Source organism: Geotrypetes seraphini, chromosome 1 (genome assembly GCF_902459505.1).
Source record: "Geotrypetes seraphini chromosome 1, aGeoSer1.1, whole genome shotgun sequence".
NCBI classification, from domain to species: domain Eukaryota; kingdom Metazoa; phylum Chordata; class Amphibia; order Gymnophiona; family Dermophiidae; genus Geotrypetes; species Geotrypetes seraphini.
In genome coordinates, this window is record NC_047084.1 from 72,686,404 (window position 1) to 72,703,362 (window position 16,959).

General features: G+C 42.9%; 1 protein-coding gene across 3 annotated transcripts in view; it reads left to right on the forward strand.

Moving 5' to 3' along the window:
* The window catches only part of ADAMTS12 (ADAM metallopeptidase with thrombospondin type 1 motif 12), a 521,425-nt gene that overhangs the window by 229,532 nt on the left and 274,934 nt on the right, over positions 1–16,959 (forward strand). The gene's annotated exons all lie outside the window — the stretch shown is intronic.

Consider the following 16,959-nt stretch of genomic DNA (forward strand, 5'->3'; position numbering starts at 1 on the left):
TCTACCACTCTCTGGGTGTAGAAGAACTTCCTTATGTTTGTACGGAATCTATCTTCTTTCAATTTTAGAGGGTGCCTTCTCGTTCTCCCTACCTTGGAGAGGGTGAACAACCTGCCCTTATCTACTAAGTCTATTCCCTTCAGTACCTTGAATTAGCCGTGTTGGCCCAGAGATAATGCTAATGCTTGAACTGTATGTGATAATTAACATCTGCGCATAAGCTCTCAGTAAAGTTCCATGACTAAAAGATATAGTGGCACTAGAAAAGGTTCAAAGAAAGGCAACCAAGCTGATAAAGGGGATGGAACGCCTCTGGTATGAGGAAAGACTGAAACGGTTAGGACTCTTCAGTTTGGAAAAGAGATGGGGAGATATGATTGAAGTCTACAAAATCCTGAGTGGAGTAGAACGGGTACAAGTGGATCGATTTTTCGCTCCATCAAAAATTACAAAGACTAGGGGACAAAACAGCAGTTAGCGTAGCTGGTTTTAAGAAAGGTTTGGACAAATTTCTGGAGGAAAAGTCCATAGTCTGTTATTGAGAAAGACATGGGGGAAGCCACTGCTTGCCCTGGATCAGTAGCATGGAATGTTGCTACACCTTGGGTTTTGGCCAGGTACTAGTGACCTGGATTGGCCACCGTGAGAACAGGCTACTGGGTTTGACCTGACCCAGTAAGGATATTCTTATGTACCTGATGAAAGATTTTTTTTTTTTTGGGGGGGGGGGGTGGATAATTCATTTAGAAAATAGCAGAATACATTACTTACTGTAGATGATTCATCTCAGGGATGGCCAAAAATAATCACTGTTCATATCATCTGCTACTGAGGTATAAAGAAGTTACTGATGGTGATAAATAATAAAATAATCGTGGTATATCAATTACAATGAAAAATAATTTATATTAGCATTGGCATAAGATCAAATATTAGTTTCATGAAAAGTGTTTTAAATGATCATATGTTCCACTTATGGTACACTTTTTTAAATTACTGTATTTAGCCAACAAAAAGTTAAAAACACAACTGATATAATTATTGAGCTAAGATCCTCTGACACATATGCACATCTGGAAGCATAACTTCCCTTATTTCATAAGGTCAACTACTACTACACAGGTACTTTCTCTGTTCCTAATGGGCTCACAGTCTAAGCCATTTTTTTTTTGTAGCCGGAGCAATAGAGAATTAAATAACTTGCTCAGGATCACTTGAAACCACTTCCCCAAGATCAGAATTCAATGTGCTAACCATTAGGCTACCCCTCCACCCAAGTAAAATTGAATAATTTTCAGAGCTTAGGTGACATATATGCTGCCATCAATGTAATTGTCTTCAAACTACACAAACATTGTCCATCTTTTTCCACAGGAAATTTTTCATTTAAACATGACTGTAATTCTTGCTTTTAACAGACAGCAAGCTTATTCTTCTTCCACATCGGCAGGCACAAAATTGGTGTGCTTGAAAGAAATTCTTACTTGAGAACACAGAATATTATATGTGTCTGTAAAACTAGGAGAGATGGCAGTTTGCGAAAAGCTATCTGTAATGCTGAAATATTTTGTCCTCTGACAACAATCATTATTAATCTGATGCGGGTTGTCTGTACCTGCCACAAGATTAATGACCCATAATGATATCTGTGACAAGCTCTATCTACCCTTTCAGATATATGAGTTGCTCACTGTCCTGCTATCAGTCTCATTGATAAAGTAGGTTCACAGGATTGCAGGTACACCAATAACGGCTGAATTCGATAAAATATTGCCAAAGCTCTTTGTCATAATAATAAATTATTTGAAACGAGGAAGAGCCCTTATATCACTAGAAGCTCCTTTCCTGCTGCCACCATTTATCCTAGATGTGCCTTTGCCCCAACAGCATGGTCACTGCAAAGAAACATCTGGAATCAACAAATAGCACTGTGGAAAATAGTACCAGTGGGGCAGGAGTGTCTGGTAAGTATGAGGAGGGCTGTAGAGGTGGGGGAATGTGTTCTAGTGGAGCACAGGTTTTTTTTTCCAGAAAAGGGGAAAGCCCTTAAAAAAAAGACACCATTTTCTTTTATTTATAGATTCAGATGGTAATGCAAGGAAGAGAACAAGAGCTTCCTCATATGCCATCAAAGCAGTCTACCGTAATTTTAAGACTGTAAATATTGGCTAAAAAGTCTTTCAGAGGGTATAATCACAAAAAATAATCAAATGTGTAGCAAAGGGATGCTGAACTCATGTGTGCAATCCACTATCACAATTAAAGAAAATCCACTTGTGAGTGAACAAAATCTGTAATTGGTAGCCACAGTTCACTTAGGGCCTGTTTTACAAAGCCGTGTGGCAACAGCCCCGAAGCCCTTTAAATTTCTATGGGCTTTGGGGCTGTTACCGCGCTGCAGCTGCTAGCGCGGATTTGTAAAACAGGCCCTTAATAACTGCCTTTTGAGTCAAGGAACTTCCAGACATGGCTCTGTCCCACAAATTATGGCTATCTATAGATAGATATGGATACAGTCATATGAAAAAATTAGGACACCCCATGAAATACAGTATTCAGTTCTTTCTTAATAAATGTTCACATATCAATGTCAAATCTTTTTTTTTTTTAATTTGTCTCTGGAAAAGAAAGTGATTGTAATTGCAAGTAAACAACAAAATTTTCCTTGATTTACTCATGAAACAAAAGATATCAACACAAATGTATATTCTAACTGAGGAATAAATTAGGACACTTTAATAACTAGTGTTACCCCCTTTGGCTGAAATAACTGCAATGAGACGCTTCTTGTAGCCATCTACCAGTCTCTGACATCGGTCTGAGGAAAGTTTGGCCCACTCCTCAATGCAGAATTCTTTCAGCTGTGAGATGTTTGAGGGTTTTCTTGCATGTATAGCCCGTTTCAAATCACCCCACAGCATCTCAATGGGATTAAGATCAGGGTTTTCACTTGGCCATTCCAGGACCCTCCATTTCTTAGTTTTCAGCCAGTCCTTGGTGGATTTACTACTATGTTTTGGGTCATTGTCATGTTGCAGGGTCCAGTTCCGCTTCAGCTTTAATTTTCTTACAGTTGATCTAATATGTTCCTCAAGCACCCTCTGATACACAATAGAATTCATGGTGGATTCTATGATGGTGAGCTGGCCAGGTCCTGCTGTAGCAAAGCACCCCCAAACCATGACACTTTCACCTCCATGCTTCACAGTTGGTTATGAGGTTCTTTTCCTGGAATGCTGTATTTGGTGTACGCCAAACATGTCCTCTTTTCTAGTGTTCAAATAATTTAATTTTACACTTATCTGTCCATAGAACATTATTCCAGAAGTCCTGGTGTTTGTCTAGGTTCTCTCTGGCAAACTTCAGTCTGGCCTTAATGTTTCTCTTAGAGAGCACATGTTTCCTCCTTGCACAACTCCCATGCAGATTAAATTTGTGCAGTCTCTTTCTGATTGTAGGGGCATGTTCTTTCACATCAACAGTAGTAAGAGCCTGCTATAGGTCCCGTGATGACATTTTAGGGTTTTTGGAGACTTCTTTCTGAAGGCCTCAGACAGCTCTTTTGATCTCACCATGGTGTTCACTCTCACCACAGCCATGAGCACACCAAACTAAATGTCTGAGGTTTAAGTAGGATAAACCTCCTTCAAAATGCTGAGTAACAATGTTCTAATCATGTGCACCTGATGTGATACACCTATGTGTATTTGAGCCACTTTAAGTGGGAGGATATGTTGAGGTGTCCTAATTTATTCCTCAGAATACACATTTTTGTGAATATCTTTTGTTTCATGAGTAAATCAAAGAAACTTTTGTTGTTTTCCTGCAATTACATCACTTTCTTTTCCAGAGATAAATAAAAAAATGATTTGACATTGATATGTGAACATTTCTTAAGAAAAAACGGAATATTTCATCGGGTGTCCTAATTTTTTCACATGACTGTATATAGATAGATATAATTGAAAGGGTGGTAATTCTGTCATTATCAGGTTGTGTATGGGGGGATGGGGCATATCTTGTTCATTGTTACTGCGCTGGAGTTCACACGTACATATTTTTCCTGAGGGATGGGAGGGGATGAATTGTGCATTTTAAGTGTTATATTCTGGGCTGGGTTGTCAGTCAGCATGTACTTTAATAATGGCAAAATTTATATAAATTCTGAAACCTGTCTGTTCATAGGAGCTCTCCATAAGGTTCCGTGAATGTACATCTCATAAATAAAGCTAGTTCATCTGTTTACTCATTAGTCTTAGTAGTAGTAATGTGTCAGACCTTTTTCATGGCTTACCCTTCAAATGGTCCCAAAAATATTTTTATTAATCTTTGAGGGATTTCTATAGTACTCTATTGTAGTGTTGATCCTTATTGTCATTGTAAACATCTATCTATCTATAACCCCAGATTCTATATACAGTGGAACCTCGGTTTGCGAGTAACCCGGTTTGCGAGTGTTTTGCAAGACGAGCAAAACACTCAACAAACTTTCGTCTCGCAAAACGAGTGTTGACTCGCTACACGAGCTCTCACTATGGTGGCCCAGGGGTGGGTACCTGCCTGTGGGTGCTGCAGCCCTTGCAGTGTGGTGGTTTCCTTTCCCCGGGGTCCCCGTGTGGCTCTCCTCCCTCTTCGGCCGATGCCTCTGCCATCCACCAGCACCTCCCGGCCTCCGATTCAAGCCGGCCATCCTCCAGACGCATGCGCAGGACCTCTGAACTCCCCCGTCAAGCAGGACGTCCTCTGTGCTTGTACGTGGTGCGCGTGTTGTTAGAGTGGCGCCGGCTTGACGGGGGAGTTCAGAGGTCCAGCGCATGCGTCTGGAGGATGGCGGCCGGCTTGAATCGGAAGCCTGGAGGCGCTGGTGGATGGCAGAGGCATCGGCTGAAGAGGGAGGAGAGCCGCACGGGGACCCCGGGGAAAGGAAACCACCATGCTGCAAGGGCTGCAGCACTCACAGGCAGGTATCCATCCCATAGTAAACCTTGGTTGTGGAACAAATTGTTTCAGTTTACATTGTGGCCTATGGGGACATGTGCTTTGATATACGAGTACTTTGGATTACGAGCATGCTTCTGGAACGAATTATGCTCATAAACCAAGGTACCACTGTATATATATAACACCCAGATTTGGGCACTTAAATTTGTCCACAATCCTGAGATAGGTGTGCAACTTAACTGGCTAGCTGTTAATGAGCGATAATTGGCCGCTAACAACCAATTTTTTACCCTAATGAGCACCAATCAGGATTTGCATGTACATCTGGCTGCATGCTGTTCTATAATGCATACCAAATAGTATTTTCATGTAGCCAATGTTTTAAATACTGTCATTAATCCATGCAAATATTATCAAGGCAGCATCACACAATTTTCATATAGGTCATAGATGTTTACATTTTTTTTGTATTTTGTTCAGGGACTTCAGAAGTGCCAGTAATAGCCAAGTGTTTTCAATAGCTAAAGTACTTTTTCGGCACTGGCCTCGTCATCAGACTCACTTTAGTTTTATGTGTATATCGCTATTTTTAAAGTGCTCTGTGCTCATTAAAGTTTTCAAAGTGTATAAATACTAAAACTTATCACTTATCTTTTCTTTTTTTAAGTTTAAACTTATCTTTTGTTACATTGCTCGTGCCAGTTCTTTTCATTATGAGTGTGACGCCCTCTGGAAAATGTCTCTGCCATCAGAACAATGGTGTGGGATTTTCCAGGGGGTCTCCAGGGCAGGATTCACTAACCTGCCTGATCGGGCCGATCCAGGTAGGTTTGACAAATTCATGAAACTCTAGCATGCAGATGAGGGTGATCGGAGGAACGTCCCCATCTGAAGGCACGGATCACGCTATAGCGATCCCTGCGCATGCGCAGACCATCTGTAGATGGTCTGAGCATGCGTGGGACCCCTGGGTCATTGGAGTTGTTTTGGGTTTTTTTTTTTTCTTCTTCTATTAGCGCAGCCAGGGAACCTCACTGAAGCCCTCGAAAAAGACAGCCAGCCACTTCCTTCCCTGTTTCAGCTGAATGCTTCCTTGCCTTTTAGTACTAGCCAGTCTCAAATTATCCAGCTGAAATACCTGTTCTCTCCCCCCGATGAGAGAGTTTGCTTTGCTCCTCTAGATCCCTCGAACTGACACACCACCAGGAGCTTTCGCTCAAACAGAGCTTTCACACATGACTACAATGCGCCCGAGACCTCAGATTTTTTTTGGGGTGATCGAGGAACTTTTGGGAGCCCGTGGTTTTAACCAGCTTAAGCCCGCGGATTAAAACCATGGGCTTGCAGTGCGGAAAGGGTAGGAGAGTTGGGGCAGGCAGGCAGGGTGTTTGGGTTTGGGGCTGGAAGGCAGGCGTGTTCGGGACAGGCAGGCAGGCACATTCAGGGCTGCAGGAGGCATTCGGGGCAGAAGGAGATAGGGGCTGACAGGGCAGAGAGCAGGGCTGCAGAAGGCAGGGCAGTCGCAAAGGGCTTCAGCGACTGGTCCTCAGCATTCACTTTTTTTTCATCGACCAGCCCAGTCAGTGTTGCAGGGTTTTGTTTAGTGAATCGTGTCCCTGCCTACATTTGCTTGCCGTTGCCCTCATTTGCATGTGCGGATCAGAGGATGGGCGGAAGACAGGTAAGTGAATCAGTGCACGATCGGTTTGCTTTGTGAATCTAGCCCTAAGTTGGAGAACTAGACTAGGAGAGTCTAGTGGGAGGAGTAGGAGGTCTCTTTTCCCAGGAGGGAAGGGGGAGACTTTAAAAGGGAAGGAGGCTTCTGGATGTTCCTTTCTCCCGTCAGAGCCCTGAGACCAAGGGGGACTCCTGAAGAAATTTTGGAGGGAACTGAGAAGAAAACAGGCTTTTGGTTATCCTTTTCTCCTACCAGAACCCATGTACCAAGGGAGACTCCTGGACTGAGAAAGTCCTAAGGAGGGAAAAGTCTAATAGCAAGAGTCTGCCTCCTGGTGAGGAGATAGAGGGAACCCAGAGTAGTTCAACAGAGGAAAATTGTAGAGACTTAGCTTTGTAAAAGGTTTCCCAGGTGAGGACAGAGATTATTAAGACATTGAGATTGATTGCTGATCTAAAACCCTTTTGAAACTTGCTGACTGCCAACACACTTGAGCTCCGATTCTCAAAAATTTAACACGGTCTCTAAACTGATTTTGGATGGTTTAGCCCAGTGGTTCCCAACCCTGTCCTGGAGGACCACCAGGCCCTTCGGGTTTTCAGGCTAGCCCTAATGAATATGCATGAGAGAGATTTGCATATAATGAAAGTGACAGGCATGCAAAACTGCTCCATGCATATTCCTTAGAGCTATCCCGAAAACCCAATTGGCCTGGTGGTCTTCCAGGACAGGGTTGGGAACCACTGGTTTAGCCTGAAAGCATTTTAGTGGCGGATTATCAAAACGGATTATCTCAGACTTTAGCAAGTTTCCTAGCAGTCTCCGACACTGCCAAGCAAATGGGCTCTTCAACATTGAAATGAGCATTCCAGTGTATTCTTAAAAATCGCCAAGCCATTCTCCAAGAGTGGCATCGGCTTTTGGCGACAAAAATCAATGACTGGTCCGGGAGTTCCTGGGACAGTGACAGCACTGTTAAAGTGCATCTTGTGGCATATGGTTTGACTGTACACTGTAGCTCCCTTTGGCAGCAGGAGAAATGCTGTCTCTCCTGCTACCAACTGACACACCACCGGCACCAACCAACACCCCCCCTCAGCAGTGGGAGAGATGCCCAATCTTTGCTGCCCAACCGACAACCCACCCACGCAGCGGGAGAGATGCCCAGTCTCTCCCGCCCAACTGACACCCCCCAACTCCCCTCAGCAGCGGGAGAGTTGCCCTCGCTCTCCCGCCACCAGACAAACCCTTCACCGTGCCTCCAACAACCCCCTACCTTATTTTCAGATGGCTAGCTGGAGGGATGCCTAATCCCTCCGGCCATCTGGCCCGCCTCTTCAAAATGGCGGGCTTTCCCCTTCCCAGTGCATCGTGGGCCGTATAGTCTGCTAAGATAAGTTATTGAATGCATAAGTTATAATACTTGGAGTAAAGTACAGGGAGACCGATGAGGAGGCTTGCTACAATAAGCTCGAACTTTACATGAAATATACTATTCGAGTGTAGCCGTTGAGGTCATGCTTAGAATAATTTGAAAGCTGGCCTAATCGATGTATACAAATAAGAGAGAGAGAAGATTTAAATTAGTCAAAGTAGATATGGAGTGAAGCTGTCTATGTGGTTGGATTACAAGTTTTGCTTCACTTTGATTATAGTATAATATTTGACAATGTATCTGTTGACTGTCTTTTTATTATCAGGCACCTCTAATCTGGAATGATTTACCATTTTTAATTAGATCAGAAGTTCGATATATGGTTTTTAAGAAGTTTTTAAAAAAACATTTTTATTTAAGAAATTTTTATCTTGAAATTAGATTTTGATTTGTGTTTATTAAGGAATTTACTGGCATTGCACTGTTTAACTGGGTCTGTTTCCAGTAGCTAACTTATTGTGATCTGCCATGAACTCATAAGGGCTTTGGCGGAATACAAATGATAATGTAATGTAATGCAATCAGCACTCTGTCAATATTTATTAGCACAACAAAAAACTTTAAAATGTTGGGATTTGTGTTTTTGAAACTAGATAGCTATCAGCCTTTTCACTGTGTCCCTAAAGCAGACTCAAAGAAGCATTTGGCATAGAAAGCATTTGAATGGCAGTGCTTTTGACAACAGCACAGTGGATTAATTTGAGCAACACGAGCTGAGGAAAAAATGAAGTTTCAGAGACGTTTGACACATTTGATGTCATTGTGAAATTGATTGCCCTTGGGACTGAAGAAGCTGCATTTAAAATATTGAGATATGGATCTAAGTACTATTGATCAAGTTTTATATAAAAAGATATTTAATTAACGCGATTCTCAAGTGAAAGTGTTGTGCTTAAACTTTTACAATATTAAGGAGGAAATTGATTTTGTGAAGTCTGGATTTAATTTACAGTAGCTGAATGATAAAAAAAATATGTATGTAAATAAAATTGTGGCTTTCAGCACTGATGAGTGACAGTGCAGCTCCAGTATAACCCCCCTTTTATGAAGCCGCGTTAGGCTTTTTTATCACCGGCCATGGTGGTATTAGCTCCGACGCTCATAGGAATTCTGTGAATGTCAGAGATAGTATTGCTGTGGCCGGTGATAAAAAAGCCTAACACGGAAAGATGAGACTGAGGAGGGGACTGAGAGGGGACATGATCGAAACATTCAAGATAATGAAGGGAATAGACTTAGTAGATAAAGACAGGTTGTTCACCCTCTCCAAGGTAGAGAGAACGAGAGGGCACTCTCTAAGGTTTAAAGGGAATAGATTCTGCACAAACATAAGGAAGTTCTACATCACCCAGAGAGTGGTAGAAAACTGGAACGTTTTTCCAGAGGCTGTTATAGGGGAAAACACCCTCCAGGGATTCAAGACAAAGTTAGACAAGTTCCTGCTGAACTGAAACGTACGCAGGTAAGGCTAGTCTCAGTTAGGGCAACAGTCTTTGACCGCAGGAGCAGACTGCTGGGCACAATGGACCACTGGTCTGACCCAGCAGCAGCAATTCTTATGTTCTTATGTTCCTATAAAGGGGGGGAGGGGAGGTAATGTTAGCTGACTTGGATATCCTATGTTCTATTGGTCCATTTTATTCATATATATTCCAGGAAAGGAGAACTCCCCTTTTTATGTCACATATATTAATGTGATGGTTATTCAATGAGATATTCTGTATAAAAAATAAAAATTCTAGGCATAATATTTGAAAATTCGGCACACTTTGGGACCTTTTAAACAAACGGCAGTAAAAGGTGGTCTTAGCATGTCCTTATACAGGTCATTCCCATGCACTGAGGTCATTTTTTTCCACTAGGATAAAATGGCCAATTTTTTCTATTTTCTGTATTAATGGCCATGTGCTCATTTTCCCATTAGCATGCCACTGTTAGCATATTGAACCCTTATTGCCACCTTTTGAATAGGCAGTAAGGGGCTGGTTCTATAAGTAGCGCCTGAAGCGGAGGATGCCTAGAAAAATTGTGTCAATCCTGTTCAGGCACCACTTAGAGAATTGTAGCTATCGGCAACTAATGATGAACTTAGGCGCTGGTAATGTAGGCCATGGTTTAAGGCCTACATTTCCAACCCCTAGGTTCACTGTAAAATCGTAGCTCATGGTGCCTAGTGATGCCTAAATCCAACTCCACCTCTAAACACGCCTGCTTATGTAGGTGTGCGGCATCACTAAGCACCCGAATATTAACCACTTGTCCTGGGTGGCACCTAGCAGCGCCTAGGTTTTTTTTTTTTTTTAATTGTTTTTAGATTAGCTTTTAATGGCACCATCAATTATTGCGCTACTTAAAGCCAATTAAAACAATTAAGTTAGGTGCTGGCAGGCCGCGATCTAGGTGCCTGCTGGCACCTAACTGTAGTGATCCTGTATTTTCCAAAGTCCTAGTCCTGGCATTCAAAACCTTCAAGAAATTGGTACCAGGCTATATGATTCCTAAGCTACCAATCTATAACCCAAGCTGACCTTTAAGATCACAGAAAGAAAGATGGCTGTCCCTACCCCCTAGACGCACCCTCAAAACAGAATCAGCCCGCAGGCATGCCTACTCACACTTCATGCCCAAACTATGAAACCTCCATCCCTCCATCTATCAGATCTATGGAATTTTACAAAGGCAATGAAAACCTTCCCGGAAACGAGGATAGACATCTACTACCGACCCCCAGGGCAGTCCGAAGAAATTGATGAAGAAATGACAGATGAGATGAAACGCAAGGGAGGCAATGCAGTTATCATGGGTGACTTCAATTATCTGGGGATAGACGGCACCTCCGGCTGTGCTAGAGCAAGTTCCTGGAAACGGTAGACGATTGCTTCCTGGAACAACTTGTCAAGGAAAATACGAGAGGAAACGCAATTCTGGATCTAATTCTAAATGGATTGCGAGGATCGGCACAAGATGTAGAAGTAGAAGGGACCCTGGGAAACAGCGATCATAATATGATCTGCTTCAACCTGGAAACAGGGGCAAAACGTCGGTCCAGAACGATGGCCATGGTGCTAAACTTCCGAAAAGGGAATTATGAAGGGATGAGATGCATGGTGGGGAAGAAGATTAAGAAGAGGATAAACATTGTAAAGACGCTAGAGCAAGCTTGGTCTCTTTTTAAGGATACGGTCACCGAGGCGCAAAATATATATATACCGCGTATCAACAAGGGATCAAAGAGGAAAAAGAATAAAGAACCAGCATGGCTCACTGTAGAGGTAAAGGAAGCGATCAGAGACAAAAAAAAAACTCATTTAAGGAATGGAAAAAATCAAAAACAAATGAAAACTGGAATAAGCCCAAACAGCATCAACGCAGGTGCCATAAGGCGGTAAAAGGGGCCAAAAGAGACTACGAGGAGAAAATAGCCAAGGAGGCGAAAAACTTCAAGCTGTTCTTTCGATATATCAAAGGGAAACGACCCGCAAAGGAAGCGGTGGGACCGTTTAATGACCAAGGAATAAAAGGAGCGCTAAAGGAGGACAAAGCAATCACTAACAGACTGAACACGTTTTTTGCGTCTGTATTTACCGAAGAGGATATACACAGCATACCGGAACCCATTAGGCTATATGCTGGGAGTGAAAATGGGAAACTGACAGAGTTAACGGTCAATCTAGAAGAGGTATGCAGGCAAATTGATAGGCTTAAGAGCGATAAATCCCCGGGACCAGATGGCATCCATCCGAGGGTCATCAAGGAACTGAAAGGGACCATAGCTGAACTGCTTCAACTAATAGCCAATCTGTCGATCATATCGGGAAAGATTCCGGAGGACTGGAAGGTGGTGAATGTTATGCCAATCTTCAAAAAAGGTTTGAGGGGAGACCCGGGAAACTACAGACCGGTGAGTCTGACCTCGGTACCGGGAAAGATGGTAGAGGCGCTGATAAAGGACCGCATCATTGATCACCTTGACGAACATGGGCTGATGAGGACCAGCCAGCACGGTTTCAGCAAAGGCAAATCTTGTTTGACAAACTTGCTGCACTTCTTCGAGGGAGTAAACAGGCAGATAGACAAGGGCGACCCGATCGACATTGTATATCTGGACTTTCAGAAGGCGTTCAGAAGGCGTCTGCATGAACGACTACTTCGGAAAATTGCAAGCCATGGAATTGAGGGTGAAATACTCACGTGGATTAAAAACTGGCTGGAGCATAGGAAACAGAGAGTGGGGGTAAATGGACAATACTTGGACTGGAGTGTTGTAGGGCATGGTGCTTGGACCCGTGCTCTTCAACATCTTTATAAATGATCTGGACATAGGTACGACGAGGAGGTAATTAAATTCGCGTGCGATTCGAAGTTATTCAGAGTAGTGAAGACGCAGGGGGATTGTGAAGATCTGCAACGTGACATAATCAGGCTCGAGGAATGGGCTTCAACATGGCAGATGAGGTTCAACGTGGATAAGTGTAAAGTGATGCATGTAGGTAACAAAAATCTCATGCATGAATACAGGATGTCCGTGAGGGGGTACTTGGAGAGACCTCCCAGGAAAGAGACTTGGGAGTTCTGATCGACAAATTGATGAAGCCGTCCGCGCAATGTGCGACGGCGGCAAAAAGGACGAACAGAATGCTAGGAATGATAAAGAAGGGGATCACGAACAGATCGGAGAAGGTTATCATGCCGCTGTACCGGGCCATGGTGCACCCTCACCTGGAGTACTGCGTCCAGCACTGGTCGCCATACATGAAGAAGGACATGGTACTACTTGAAAGAGTCCAGAGAAGAGCAACTAAGATGGTTAAAGGGTTGGAGGAGCTGCCGTACAGCGAAAGATTAGAGAAACTGGGCCTCTTCTCCCTCAAACAGAGGAGATTAAGAGGGGACATGATCAAGACATTCAAGGTATTGAAGGGGATAGACTTAGTAGACAAGGACAGGTTGTTCACCCTCTCCAAGGTAGGGAGAACGAGAGGGCACTCTCTAAAGTTGAAAGGGGATAGATTCCATACAAATGTAAGGAAGTTCTTCTTCAACCAGAGAGTGGTGGAGAGCTGGAAAGTTCTTCCGGAGTCTGTCATAGGGGAAAACACCCTCCAGGGATTCAAGGCAAAGCTAGATAAGTTCCTGCTGAACACGGACGTATGCAGGTAGGGCTGGTCTCAGTTAGGGCGCTGGTCTTTGACCTGAGGGCCACCGCGTGAGCGGACTGCTGGACATGATGGACCACTGGTCTGACCCAGCAGTGGCATTACTTATGTTCTTATATTACCACTACTACTACTACTACTATTAATTATTTCTATAGCGCTTCCTCTTCATAAATCCAGCTCTATGAAAAGACCAAGCCTAACTGATCTCAGATAAACTTTTCAACTAGGCCATAACACAAGTTCCTCACCACAATATATGTAGTTAATTAGAGTATTTAAGACGTTTATATCTACTATAGTTGATTAGTGTATCTCGGAGGTTTACTATAGCATGTATAGTTAATTAATATATCTCGGCTGTTTATTTCTACTATAGCATATATAGTTACCTAGGATATCTTAGATGTGTTCTATTTACCATAACTCGGTCATTGTATCACTAGCTTCCAAATATGTCTTGTCCATATTTGTCTTGACTATACTGTATATGCACTCCTGTAACTCATTCTGGGCTCTTTTGAGAGGGCGGGCCAAATAATAGGTCATTTTATTAAGGTTCGTTAACCGATTTAGCACGCGCTAAAGATTAGCATGCCCTAAATGCTAAAGCATCCATTATATTCCTATAGGCATCTTAGCATTTAGCATGCGCTAAATTGGTTAACGCACCTTAATAAAAGGACCCCTAAATAAATGAATAAATAAATTTCCCTCTAAGGGTTCATGTGCTAGCCCACACCCACTCTTCATCTCCAGATCTGCCCTCAGCACTAAAAAACACATTTTATTTTTTAGCATGTGGATAGTGCATGCTAATCCCCAAATTACTACAGGACATAAGAACATAAGAATTGCAGCTGCTGGGTCAGACCAGTGGTCCATCCCGCCCAGCAGTCTGCTCACGTGGTGGCCCCCAGGTCAAAGACCAGTGCTGTAAATGAGTCCAGCCTCACCTGTGTACGTCCCAGTTTAGCAGGAACTTGTCCAACTTAGTCTTGAAACCCTAGAGGGTATTTTCCTCTACAACAGACTCCGGAAGAGCGTTCCAGCTCTCCACCACTCTCTGGGTGAAGAAGAATTTCCTTATGTTTGTATGGAATCTATCCCCTTTCAACTTTTAGAGAGTGCCCTCTCCTTCTCCCTACCTTGGAGAGTGTGAACAGTCTGACTTTGTCTACTAAGTCTATTCCCTTCAGTATTTTGAATGTTTCGATCATGTCTCCTCTCAGGCTCCTCTTTTCAAGGGAGAAGAGGCCCAGTTTCTCCAATCTCTCACTGTACGGCAACTCTTCTATCCCCTTAACCATTTTAGTCACTCTTCTCTGGAACCTTTCGTGTAGTACCTGAGCATGCCCCACAGTAAGGCATTTTTAGGTGCAGTAAGCTTACCATCACTTATTAAAAGGACCTTTTTATATGTAATTTTCTTCCATTATTTATAATTCCTTCCATTATAAGAGCTGGCTTCTTCCTAGGCATGAAATACCCCCATTATTGTCACCATAATTTATTTCTTAGCTTATATTCCTTCATTTCTCTCTTAGCTTATATTCCTTCCCTTTCTTTCTCTTCCCTGCACCCCAGAACATTCAGCTCCCAACTTTCTCTACCCTTTATTCCAGGGTGAATATCTCACAAAATTTTTCCCCTCCCACATCCCCTTTCTTTTCACTTCGACCCTCTAGCAGTTCACTGCCCTTCCCATTCCCCTCCCCCTATCCCTCAACATTAAGTATTCTCTAAGTCTTTCTAACTCCCAGCGAGACTCCTGTTCTGGTCTCTTACAAAGTCTCTTCCCCCCTCCTCCAGTCAACTCCTCACCTTACTTTTCTATAACTAGGGTTACCAGATTTTTGGGAATGAAAATTTGACCTATGGTTTGTGTCCCCCTCCCTTTCCATCCAGAATTTTTGTCCCCCCCCTATCTCCCCTTCTGTCTAGGCTCCTCCTTCTCTCCCCTCCTGCATCCAGCTACTCCCTCCCACCTAACTATGGTGATGCCCCCACTGCTGTCACAACTACCGCTGCTTATCCCAACTAACAGCAGTAGCAGTGGAAGCAAAACAAAAATAAAACCGTCGTGTGACTGTTCCTTTCATCCTCATGGCCGCTGGACTTGCCTCCCTCTGACATCACTTCCAGTTCAAGGGCAGAGCCGGCAGCCATGAGGATAAAAGAAATGGCCCCGCAATGGCTTTATTTTTGTTTTTTCACCACCACTTCTGCTGTTAGTTGGGGTAAACAGCAGCAGTACCAGTGACAGTGGCAGATGCTTCCCCATTACTGTGGGAATGTTGTGAGAATAGTTCTAGTTCCCATGGCACTACCACTAAATGGCCCACAATTCCCATGCCATTCCCAGGGGACTTTCCAGGGTTCTTCTCATTACCGTGGTTATTACTAAGGTAACCTCAGTGTTGCCACGGTAATGATCCCCGTGCCACTTTCTAATGCAACCATCTTGATCTAATCCAGTTTGTTATTCCAACAGAGCTGAACCACATAGAACATCAGTGTACCAGACCACTGTCAAGACAACAGTACATAGTTCGGAACAAGGTATTTTTGAAAGATAACACCAAAGCAGGAAAGTTAGGGCATTCCCAATAGTGAGGTTGCAAGAGACCATAATAGACCAGGTATCCTTAAATACAGAGCAGACTGTTTTCAAAGATTGAAAATTATCCTTTTCATATGCTAAGCAAATAGTAAATAGAAATGACAAACATTGTTTGAAATGTCTGTATGCAAATGGAAGAGTTAAAATATATTGCACTAAATGAAAAAGCAGATATAATAGGCATCTCTGAGACCTGGCTTGAAGTAAGATAACCAATGGAATACTGTGATACCAGGATACAAATATCATAGTAATAGGGTGGATCAAATTGGTGGAGACATAGCATTATATGTTAAGGAGGGCCTTGAATTTAATAGATTAAAACTTTTACAGGAACCACAACACTCCTTGGAATCCCTATGGGTAGAAATTCTATGTGTAGAGAGGAAAAGTATAGCAATAGGAGTGACCTTCTGCTTGGCCAGGATGAACATACAGGTGGTGTTTTCAGAAATTAAGGGAGGCTAACAAACTGGGTAACACAATAATAATGGATGATTTCAATTACCCTGATATTAATTGGGTAAATGCAACATCAGGGCATGCTAGGGAAATAAAATTATTTAATGAAATCAAGGACTGCTTTATGGAACAGCCGGTTCAGGAACTGATAAGATGTGAAGCAATTCTAGACCTAATCCTTAGTGAAGCACCTGATTTGGTAATGGTGCTGGGACCACTTGATAACAGTAATCATGACATGATCAAATTTTATATAATCTCTGGAGTAAGTACACACAAAAAATCCAATACACCACTCTAAGAGGTAAAAGTGGAAGTACACTATGACAACTGAAGATATAATGGACATTCCTCTTAGAGTAGTGAGCAGGTCCCTGGAATTGCCTAGTGGTCATTGCAGTGGACTGTAATGAAGGGAACCCAGGCTCATATCTCATTCTAACTGATACAGTTGTAGTGGAAAGTTTAAGTGCCCCAGATACCACAAGAAATCTACTGAACCCACATATGTGTAGGCGACACCTGCAGGCAAAAGGGCTATGGTAGTGGTAGTGAGTACATTACATTTTTTTGGTTTTCCTGGAGGGCTCACAGTACACTATAAGAGGTTATGATGTGATATATCCCTGGTACTCTTTATGTGAAGTTCACTTCAGAACCCCAA